Consider the following 12,015-nt stretch of genomic DNA (forward strand, 5'->3'; position numbering starts at 1 on the left):
GTTTGCTACCTGTAAATTAAAGCTAAAAGTACTTGTAAAATTTTTCAACTATAGACATGTAAGAAGTCTTCCCCCTTACAAAGAGTTTGTAATCAGTGTAGGAATTAAATGCATGAAGATGAAAAATGGGGTTTTCTGACAAATAGAAGCATGTGTATTCCTTACCCTCTCTCGAGTACATAAAGAACATTGACTAATGTAAAGTTGAGTTCCTGATTGTATGGTTGTGTTGAGCAGATTCTAGCCTCTCACTTTTAGATTACCCATTGTGTCCTCTCTATAGGACCAACCAGTGACTCAAGTTCTAAACTAAGACCACATTGATAAAGGTTCTAGCCTGTCATTCTAGAATCATCAATTAAATGCCCATCAAAACTTATCTTCATATTTATTTGCACTACCCTAAGGTTCAGTACGGTACTCACTAGTTGGTGCATTCATAGCCCTCCCGGATCATTATATTTCACAATAGATTTTAACATCACAAATGACCAATTTGCAAAATAAATGAAGAACCGGTGAAAATACCATCACAAATTTTTTGAATAAAAGAAATATTCAAAATATTCTAACCTCATACATGATTACTTTCTATTAAAAGAAAAAAAACTACTCATAATTCATGGGGATGACAAAACAAAACATTATATATATTAGAAGCTAGGTTTACAAAATAAAAGTATAAGTACTTATCTCAAACACTTTCCCAAGCAATTCTCTGAAGTTTTCTGACTGAACTTGATTTCACAAGACTCACACAAGACTCAACAAACACTCACAATCACCACACTCTCACTATGGTGGCGACCCACTCCAATGTTGGTCTGAACTACCCAAAAATGATTTTTCTCTCCTTCTCCTCTCCTCTTGGATGTGTGGAAATGCTTACTATATAGAAAGCTCTGAAAATGACCAAGGGTCATTTCAAGCACCTTTTCAAAATTTGTCTAAATTTAATGAATATAAGCATAACCGTTTCTAGCGCCTAGGTACCAGGTTTTTGGTTCTTTGGCTTCATTTGACCCATTTTTGCTTCTTTTGCTCTTAAACTTCATTTCTTGCACCTGAAATTAAAACAACAAAAAATAACTTTCATTAAAATGCAATATGCTTAAAAATGAGCATGAAATACACATAAAAATAGAAAATTTTAAGGCGTGTTAATTCCCCCAAACTTAAACGTTAATTATCCTCATGTAACCCTTGTACTATGTAAACCAAATATAATAACTTATGATAGTCTCACTTTAAGAATCTTATAGCTTTGTCCCATAAATCTGATAGTGAAACTTTTAGAAAAATCTTCAATAATTCAAGTGAAAACTAAAATGTAAGGATATTTAGTAATCAAGTTAGGATTTCTAGTTTTCTATTCATTTCAAAAATAACTGTAATTTGTCACATTAAGGAATCATAGAAGAATTAAAAGAAAAGAGTTATATGAGAACTCAACCAGTAAAGAGACTAATACTTTTTAAAATTCAGAATAAACTCAGAAGTGTAAATAAGTTTTTTCTTTTAAGATAATTCAAGTGAAGCCAGCTTTTAATTAGGCATATACTCAAGCTTCTTCCCACATAATTTTTTTTTTGCTCTCTTTTTTTTCTTTTAATTTTTCTTTTCTTTTTATTTCACAATCATTTTCAATCCTCACTTTTTTTTTATGTGAGTATTACTATATCTCGACAACCTTTAATGATTTTGAGCTTCATTATCCTTTTTCTAAAGTTAAAAAACTTCTCACATTTCTTTACTTGTAATGTGTATTAGTACAGTAATGAATTTTTATAGTCTAATTCTTTTTAAAGTAAAGATTTAAAATATTTAGTGTTTCAAAAATATAATTTTTCTACTCTAAATAGTAAAAGTATATTCTTATACTTTTATACTAAATATCTTACCTTTAGAATTACCCTTTATTACAAAAAACTTTTACTTAAGTTTACTATAACAATTATAAAATCAAAATTATAATTATCAAAAGTTAACACCACATATCATAGGTTATGTTAAAATAATTTTAAAAATATATAGTTTACTAAGGCCAAATAAAATTTAGTTTTCAAAAGTTTTTTTCCCTCCCCCAAAATTGAATTTTTAAATAGTTTACAACATCAAAATATATAACAAGTGTTAAGAGAGGAAATTTTAACAAAATTAGTTATAACAATGTATGAAAAATATAAGCAGTACTGGTGTGAGCAGTAAAAACAAGTGCTGAGGAGTAGTACATCTAAAATCAACATGTATAACATATAAATTGTAAAATAAAAGACTACTCTAACACACAGACAATATAAACTAAACTAAAGCAAGGGTAAAAAATAAAAATAAGAAATACAATACATGTGTTCAACATACATTAAAGAGTACTAAAACAAAACAAATATACATGAAGAAGCTACAACAGAAAAATAATTAAGACTAGCTAATCATCCTCCTCCTCATCATCATCATCATCTACATCTTCATCCATCATCTGTCTACGCTTAAAAAGAGGGTATTGAGGATAACTAGGAAAATCAACTCTATGTTCAACACACAGATAACTCACTAAGGAAGTGTTGAGGCTGGCTTCATAATCACTCTTCCTTCTCATACATTATTCTAGGTGGTACCTGATACACCTAAAATATATAGTATTTTTATACACATTTTTATACCTATTTTTGAGATATTGTGCTTTAATGAAAGATATTTTTGTGTTTTTCTTGTTGGTACAATCAAATGGATGGAAAATGCTAAAAAGAATGAAAAAGGTTCAAATTTGGAGAAAAAATGAAGAAATGTGCAAAATGAACTGGGGCGCCTAAGCGCTAAGATCCTCACCTAAGCACTAGAGCCTCTATGCTTAAGCACCAGGTACCCCATGCTTAAGCGCCAAAGTTAGTTATTTGAAGAAATATTAATTGGAGCAAAATTTTGAAGAGGTGTTTGAAGCAACCCTTGATAAAAACGTGTGAAAAAACTCATGGACACGAAAATTCATTCAATTAGCTTATGAGGAGACAACTTCCAGAAGATTCATTAAATGAAGAAACCTTTGAAGAGACACGAAGGCGCCCCTTGGATTTTTATAAGAAAAGACTTAGATTATCCAAGATAAGAAGCCAACAACCACCCACCAAAAGTTCACATTACCACCGCCATCGCCGGTCACCTTTATTTTATTTTATTTTGAGTATTAGTTTGTATTGTGAGTGAAATAAGAGAATTCAAAGAAACTTCAAGCATTTGGTGGAGATATTTTGAGATAAGTGTTTGTTTTTGTGACTACATTTTGTTTTTAATTTAGATTTCTTGTTTGTGTGCATGATTTCTACTTTTAAACTCTTGTGTGGTTGAATTTTCTCCATGAATTCTTAGTAGTTTTCTTTATATTTTTCCTTAAAATGATAAGTGGTTATATATTTAAAGGAAGTTGTGTGAAGTATTAGACTTCAATGTTGGAAACTTCAATGTTGGAAGAAAGAAGAAATTGTGATGATTCAAGATCTTGTACTTCATTTACTTCTTGATTTGGTCAATTAAGATTTTAATACCTGTTGTGAGAACATGTAAGATCCGAGATAGTTTTGTCTCAATCAATAAATTAAGAATCACATTTGATTTCATGAAAGAGAATGTAGTTCATGGGGTTGAGTGCAAATAAATAGAGAAATATATTTTAAAGGGTGTAGAATTAGAGGACTTTAAAGTAACAGGCTAAAGCCCCCAATTTGATTTATAATTTTAGCTTTTGATACACGATGTTAGCTCCCAAATAGAGGGAGAAGAGGGAACTCTAGAGTGAGAGCTAGTATCATTCCAGCCTAGTCGGACTTCAAGGCTAATCAAACTATAGATTAACCAATGTTCTTTATTGTATCTCTAGTAAGGGTAAAGAATATTATTGCTCCTATTTGGTAAAACACATTTAGTATACTTCCACAACTAAATTTCTATATTTATCTGTCGGCCATTTTTTTCTTCTAAACATAAGATTTTAAAATTTAAATTTCATATAATATATATAATGTGATTTTAATTTTATGAAAATGTTATTCTTTATTTTGGAAAATAATGAGGTCATATAGATCTCATATATCTAATAGTTTAAATAGTTGAGCACTATACCACAAGTGATATATCATCCCAAAAAGATGAGTGTATCACTTATTGGTAGGTTTGACTATCTAAACTTTAAAGTTTATGACTCTACTTTGGTCTATAAATTTATAGCCAACAAATTCACCTTTCTAATACACAGATTAGATAGAGTTTAGATTAATATGAGTTCTTAATTCCCTATAGAGGCAAACCATTATAATTAATTACATCTTAGACAACCGAAGTCACCTAAGAAAACTCTCGATTAAGATCAGGGTTTCGTCTTCAAGAATTCAACGTTTAAGTTTCCACGATTGTTTATAGGAAAAGTCAAGTTGGATAGGTTCAAATAGAAACAGTTATTTCTAGAATCCAAAAGAGCGAAGAGTAGGAGATGTCAAAGATACCAAATAAGATTAAGTGACATCTCAAACTAAACTATGGTTTGGTTTTACATCTATGAAAGGAAAATTATGTGATATTTCAGTCCTGCAAGTTATTTAAATATTTGGAGCTTATATCTACATTTCATATGTAAATGACCCGAGGAAATAAGAGGTTTTTTGTCATACCAGACGATGACCTTGGAATCCTAAAAAGTTTATGACTTATATTGTACGATATAAAATCATAGAAAGTCCTAAACTATAGTGTGAGGATTTACGTCGTACTAGAAGAACGACCTCGAAGTCATATAGGTATGTTATTTTAGTCTACGGAAGTTCAGCTGAAACTCCTCTCTCCACCTTTTGTTTTAATCCCGACCACTGTCCGAAGATGAATCGTCAATTGACTACGTCGTTATCTCGTTAAGTGAAAAGAGTAAAGAAAAAAAAACCATGCCTCGTGCGGCCTATCCTAGGGTATTGTATAAACATGACAACAAGGTAGTAACTAAAAGCATGGGTACAGACAAATGTATATAGTATAGTAAAGAAATAAGAAGAAGCTATGTAACAAAGTACGGTAAAAAATGCAAAGAACATATAGAAAGGTATAGTACAATACCAAAAGAAAAGAAATGTACAGTAAAGAAAGAACTATGTAGTAGGAAAAGTAAAGAAACTTAAAACAACTAAAAGTGTACCTGATTAATTTTGCTGATGCTACAAAACAAATTACAATTGCATAACATAAATGGATTAGATAAACATTTGCAGATTATAAAAGAAAGGTTAAATGATAAGCATATGAAAATTTAAGGTGGGATATATGATTTTAATTTGTGGTTAGGCTCAGATTAGACTTCTTTTTTATTTTCTCGATCTTCAGGCCACTGATATATCGAAGTCAACTTATCAGTATCAATTAGAAGTCACCAATGAATCACCCCTATAGTCAGGCAACCCTACACCCTATCATTTAATGGATTGGTGAATCCAAATAGTATGTGAATTTATCTTGCTAAAGGTATAATGTACCCATGTGAGATAGTATCTGAACTTATCAGTGTGCGGTGCACCTATATGTGATGTTAAAATAAGTGATGTGTAGGATCTAAACTTATCGATCAACAGTGTACAATGTGTCGAGTAGTATTTAAACTAATCAATTAAAGGTGTGTAGTATATCTATGTGTGGTGTATGAGATGCATTATTTGATACGTGGGGTTTTTTGAATTTATCAATCTAGAATGTGATGCATCTATGTGAGGTGTATGAAGTGTAATATGTGATATGTGGAGTGTATATGTAAGTGATATCAAATGTATATATGTATTAGTTAATGTGTAGTGTCTATGGTGTAGTGTCGTATCTGCTATTTTTTTTTAGTAAGTGTGGTATCTGTGTAAGATCTGTAGTATCTATTCTTTCCACAAGTGTAGTATCTGTGTAAGATCTGTAGTATTTGTTCTTTTATAACTACCAGTTCTCAAACTTTTCAAGGAAAGGTTAGGGCTGCCGATAACTTAAGGAAGTGAAAGGGCATCTTATCAATTGAATATTGATTTTATATTTTCAGCTATAAGAAAAGCTGATTAGTGGTTCTTTGCTCCATTGCCTTTTTTAACCCCGCATCTCAAACTTATAAGCTACCTTGATGTTTCATATGCTTATCAAACCAATTTGCCTGTTTTATATTCAGTTTCAAATAATGCAACATATATTTGCCTAACAAAAGAAAACTTGTTGCTTAAGTAGTGTAAGGAAGTGGAATGAATTCCCTATATGTCTTAAATGAAACGTCACATACACTATTTAAATCATCTTATACGCATCATGTATATGTATGTCAAGTTTGAAGAGTGAACAACAATGCAACTTGTCTGTATCCCATGACCCAATAACAACCTTCATATACTAACTTTTGTTGTTCGAACTATAAAATAGCTTGCAGCATCATCGTGATTCCAAGGATTTAAGTCGCAAACAAGCATATATAAATGTTCTACGTGTGAATGTATAACCGATATGAAAGTAACATAATATACCGCAGTATAAACTATCTCGAAATTTAATATAGAGTCCAATCATTCATATATGTAACTTATCTATTATAATATGATTCACTAATTCCAACTTTTAAGCTTTCAATATATGTATAGATCTGTCACCCCTCTTTTTTAATATCAGGTAATAAGAATTAGATTATCAAACTATAAAGGTTCCCAGCCGCAGTTAGTACGCCACAACATTCCAAAATATAGCAAAGAAAATTTAGTTGCAGTTCTTTCTAAAATATCAACATGTAAAGTAAAAAAGAAAACCAAATACCATTATTACACATGCTCAAATCGTAAAATAAAGCTAGCTGCTCTTGATTAGAACTTCTTAGCAATTTATCGACTTAATATCATATGAGTCAAAATAGTTTAATCGAATAAAACAGTAAAGCTATCAATAAAGCAGGTCTTCAAGTTCATAATTATTGCTAAATTTTGTGCATTCTCAACAAATAAAAAAAATTATTTGATCATATAAAGTTGAACATATTTAAATTGTATCAATATTCATTTCAGCCTTCAAAATAAACTGTACTTTATTCTTCATGCATATCTTTCACGCTACTACAACTGAAACACTACAAGCATAAAACATTCTATGAGGTATGAATATAAGAGAATGATATCATTGCAAATGTATAAAGATTGCATGTTACACACCCTATCTTCTCAATTTTTAAAATAGCTAAGAACATACAATATCAACTAATGGGCACAAATTCAAGATTTATGAATTATAGATTTACGAAAATATCAATTCAATAAGTTGTTTATTTTTTAACATCAAATTTAATCACAGAATAATGAGATAATAAATGGTTGTACCTTTTATTTAGATTATAAACCAAGAAAAATAAGTTAAAAAAAAATCCAGCAGACAATCTCGAACAATGCTAAAAAAAAATCTCGAGGACCAACACCAATTTGCAGCAATATTCAAATGCTTTTCCTGATGTTAATGGCTCATTATTGTTGAAAACATAACGCTTCGAGACGAGATTTCTAAAGCCTAAACTGAATCCGAGATAATATAAAATTAATTTTGTTAAAGAAATATAAACAAATTTATGATCCTCTAAATAATATAGTTGCAATTTCACCATTGTGAATAATCCTTTCAGGCTTCAACAGTGAAGAGTAATTACACATTTAAACCAAAGAATTATACAATTTTAATGAAGCAGGAACAATCCTGAATATAAACAAACTTTCTAAATCCACTGATCAAAACAAGATACGAAATCTAAGTATAATTCAAACTGATTTAAGCAATGTCAAAGGAACCTAAATTTTATTTGCATATCTATTTCATTAAATCTTTTCATAACATAACCCAAAGCTGCTTCATATTCATGTCTTAATAGGATAGTATGAATATAAGAATTGAAGTTTAGGTGTTAGATATGTAAATACATAATAACTGAATGATATGTGTGCAAGTGCCTAATCCAATTAGATTAATCAAACTACACCAAATGAAAGAACTATTTCCATCTTGTACTTCACAAAACCGAGTATAAAGCATTCCAAATATTCCATGATAAAATACCGTGAATCTCATAAAAAAAATGCCTATGTAGCTAAAGAAAACAAATAGGGGCAGACCAACATATGATGTCACTCAAATTTTATGTACTCTACAAATTTAGCACTCAACTTTCTTATTTTCCATGTTTCTTTATAATCCTTTCATCCAGATGTTTCATCTAACCCTTAAATGGAATTCAAATTAAGGTGTTAGTTTAGTAAATAAAAACAATTGCATGCTATACATATGAATTTCTCACAACTAAAGAGGATTTTTTTTAAAAAAAACGCAGTTCACTTTTTTAGGTAATTAAGACCCAACAACATTTCCATAAATCATGAAATAGGTTTTGAAGCAAAGGTATTAACAGACACTTCTCCAGCAAGAACTCAAAGCAGTGACAAAACAAGGATTCCAAAATTCTCAAAATGAATTGCTCAAAGAAACATAAGAAAGAAATCCAGCTTGTGATAACCCAAATCCCAATTAATAGGAGTGATCAAACCGAAGTGTTCATCCCTCATAGATTAGAGATTCCTTCAATCAGCGAAACTTAAGCATCATAGCCATATAACGAAACAAATTCCAACAAATCCAGTTAAAGCACTCCATTAAGAAAGAAATACAAAGAGAGATGTCTAAGACAAACTCCATATCTCTCGGTTACATATTTCTGCACTCAGGCCTTGGAGACCCGAGACCAGAACACTGGAGGCAAATAGCCGCCGTATGGTCTCCCTCCCATATAGCAAGCTGCCGACTATGGAGATCTTCATCTTTCATAAATTTCTTCTTAGCATAGCAACTAATCTTTCTTTACCAATCATAAATTCATCTTTATTCTATTTACAGATAAAAGAAAGAGATAGTAACGGCTCAAAAACAAACCGATCCTATCCAATAAGCATCATATATCCATGGGTCTAGCTTTCTTGAAAATAAAATTGTGCTTAATATTCCAGAATCATTCATAACGTAAGCCAAAATAGGATATCAAATTCTCAGATGGATCAAAATAGATTTTATAAACTCATTTGATAATGATCATGAAAATCCCTTGAAAAGGCCAAAGAAGAAGAAGAGAAGAGCTTACTTCCAAAGAGCGTAGAAGAAACTTCAGAAATTTCAGAAGCAGAAATCCAAGCCAAGAAAGAAATCCTTACATCGTCTAAACAAAGATGCTAACCCCAAAATCCTCACGTTCAGGCACCAATATTCCTCCAAATGCTCCAAAAAAAAAAACGGAAACTACAATAACAAGTGAATCACCAGCGAACCGATGAATCAATCTCAACCTGAAAACCTCCCAATTTTCTTCTCAAAGGGGTATTTATAGGTGACGGGGAGGAATGATCTTACCGCAGGTGAGAATCAGGGCGGTGAGGAGAAACACCCATGAAGGGTAAGAAACCCATCAAGATTAAGAGAATGAAGGTTACTAGACTTTTTTGGGCAGGAAAATTCCTCCCATTGGTGCAAGAGGGCTTGGAAAGGAGGAAGGTGATCGGAAAACTAGCAGGAAGCTTCGAGAACGAGGCAATCGCCGAATGAGGGAGGTGAAGGTTCGGTTAAGGCATGAAGGAAGAAGGCTTGAGTGGGGAAAGGGAATAACGCGTGAATTTTTATCCTTTAATAAAAAAAGAATTTTTTTATTATTTTAAAATTAATATTCTACTAAAATTCATCAATTTATGCAAAATTTGACTGTATTCGAAACCCTATCAGTGTATATGTCTTTCACGACAAAAATTAATGTCTCGGATGCATTGGTGTAGTTCGTTTTGTCATCCAAGATATCCTAGAGAAGTTCATCGAATATAGTTCCAATTTAACTTTAGTTCGCGCATGTTGCGGTAAAAGAAGTTATTTTGGTCCAATTGGAGTCGTTTAATGAGTGAATTGATGATGGATCTTCGCTTAAACGACAACCATAGTCAAACATATCGCTCTCGGTAGAAAGTCAGACGTCAAATGCTGTGGGGTCCACCTATGTCTTTCAATTTCCTATAGAAGCTCAATTTGAGCTTCGATATGTCGACTTTTCAATCGACTCAATCGAATGTTGAAGATCTGAAACCGTCTATATGAAACTTCAAAGAGCAAAGAAACTGTTTGAATTTCAAAATATTAGAGGTCTCAGTCTAGTCCTCTAAGAGAGTCAAAATAGAAAAAATCCTAAGGCTAGATTCTAGAGTATTTTAGAGAAAGGAAAAGGAATACCTTAAAATTGAGGTCAACTTTATTACTGATTCATGATAAGGAAAAAGATATTTTATTTATTTTGCCTTCATCTTGTATTTTAATTAGGTTAATCAGTTGCTTACTTTCTTTTCAAATTAAACAAAAATTACAAAAAAAAATAGAACTTTCATTCCTAATTTTACATCTTAAGTTTGAGTAAGAATATAAATTGCTAAGTATTTGTCATCTACAAATATCCTTCTCGTGGGTTCAATATTCAGGACTTAATCAGAAAATTTTTATATTACTTGATAACGATATGTATACTTGCTTAGTATCCCTATTAAAATATTATAATTGCATTCTTATTTGCTTCGTAGTGAAAATTTTACCTAGCCTTTGCTTTGGATCAAGTTTTTGACAGTCGTTGCAAATTAAGAATATATATTAAGGAAATTAATCGCATAGATGTTTATGTTTATATCAAAACTTGTGATTGATGCCAAAGAATAGACAATATTTCTAGGAGGAATGAGATCTCCTGAGAAATGAGATGCCCCTCAACTATGTGTTGTATATTGAGATATTTAATGTTTGGGGATTAGATTTCATGGGACCATTTATACAATTTTTCAAAAATTTATATATATTATTAGCAGTAGATTATGTATTCAAATGGATATAAGCTATTGCTTTACCACGATGTGATGCTCAAAGTGCTACGTGTTGTAAAAAATTTCTTTCCAAACGATATTGGGAATGAGAGGCCCCTAATTACCGAAATAACTGCTACGATAGTGAAATAGCAGAAAACCTCCAAGTGCCGAGTAGCAATCAGATTTTTAACCTCCCCACCAGAACTCAAAAAGCTTAGCTCCACAATAAACTTCCTTGACAACATAAAATCATCGTATCTATCTTGTGTTTTACGATTCACAAACTTAATTTTGTCAAAAATTTATTTCCCCATTCCTCTCCTTGTTTTAGAAGCCATTTCAAAAATCTAGAAAATGTCTAAATAAATTGTAGTTCTAAAGGCTCATACAAGTGATTTCCAAGCAAATGAAGCTTCAACCATGAATTTATCACTATAAATTCCAAAATTTTTCAATTTTTGGTATCAAATCAATATGGAAGAAGCCCATGGTGAAAGAACAAAATTTCTATGCCAAAATGTAGATTTAACCTTGAGAAGATGAAATCAGATGCTTTTAGGCTCTAAAACTTGAAGAATCGTGAGCTATGGAGAGCCCTAGGAGTCACTTTTGCAAAATGGAGGATGAAGGTGAAAGTTTGAGCCAAGCTCCCTTTTATGATGTTTTTTTGGGTTTTGAGAAGTATGTTCAGACCGGTGATTATTGGTTATTATTGAGTCGCTGAGTTTTGTTGCAGGCTCCCTCCTAAATAGGTGGTCTACTGTCCTCTACATAGGGGTCTTTTATATGTACGATAAGTAACAAATAATAGCTTTGTATGTATAAATGTAATATATACAATAAAGCACAATAAAAGAGAAATCATAGTAAGAGATAAAAATGGTAGTATGTACCTACCGCCTCTAATGCCACTGTTAAAGAGTTAAAATTACAGGTAAAGCGTGCAAGTATTACAGAGAATTAAACAGACACAAAAGACATGGGCATATGTATATATAAAAATTCAAGTGACACATATATGAAAGATCAAAGTTGTGTATAAGAAATCAAGTTAGGAGTGGACTCAAAATCAGGATTGAAGCCCTGATAGTTCTTGAGGGGCTTACATATGTAACCA

The 12,015-nt window shown here is 31.4% G+C and overlaps 1 long non-coding RNA gene across 1 annotated transcript; it reads right to left on the minus strand.

The window, feature by feature from the left end:
• Positions 1-630: 630 nt before the first annotated feature.
• LOC110032541 lies at positions 631-9,648 on the minus strand. Its single transcript, XR_002294861.1, has 3 exons — positions 9,155-9,648; positions 994-1,064; positions 631-902 (listed from the first exon to the last, which is right to left on the minus strand). It is a non-coding gene; the product is annotated as an uncharacterized LOC110032541 (long non-coding RNA).
• Between the last annotated feature and the right edge of the window lie 2,367 nt (positions 9,649-12,015).

This window comes from Phalaenopsis equestris, unplaced genomic scaffold (genome assembly GCF_001263595.1).
Source record: "Phalaenopsis equestris unplaced genomic scaffold, ASM126359v1 Scaffold000968, whole genome shotgun sequence".
Taxonomy (NCBI): domain Eukaryota; kingdom Viridiplantae; phylum Streptophyta; class Magnoliopsida; order Asparagales; family Orchidaceae; genus Phalaenopsis; species Phalaenopsis equestris.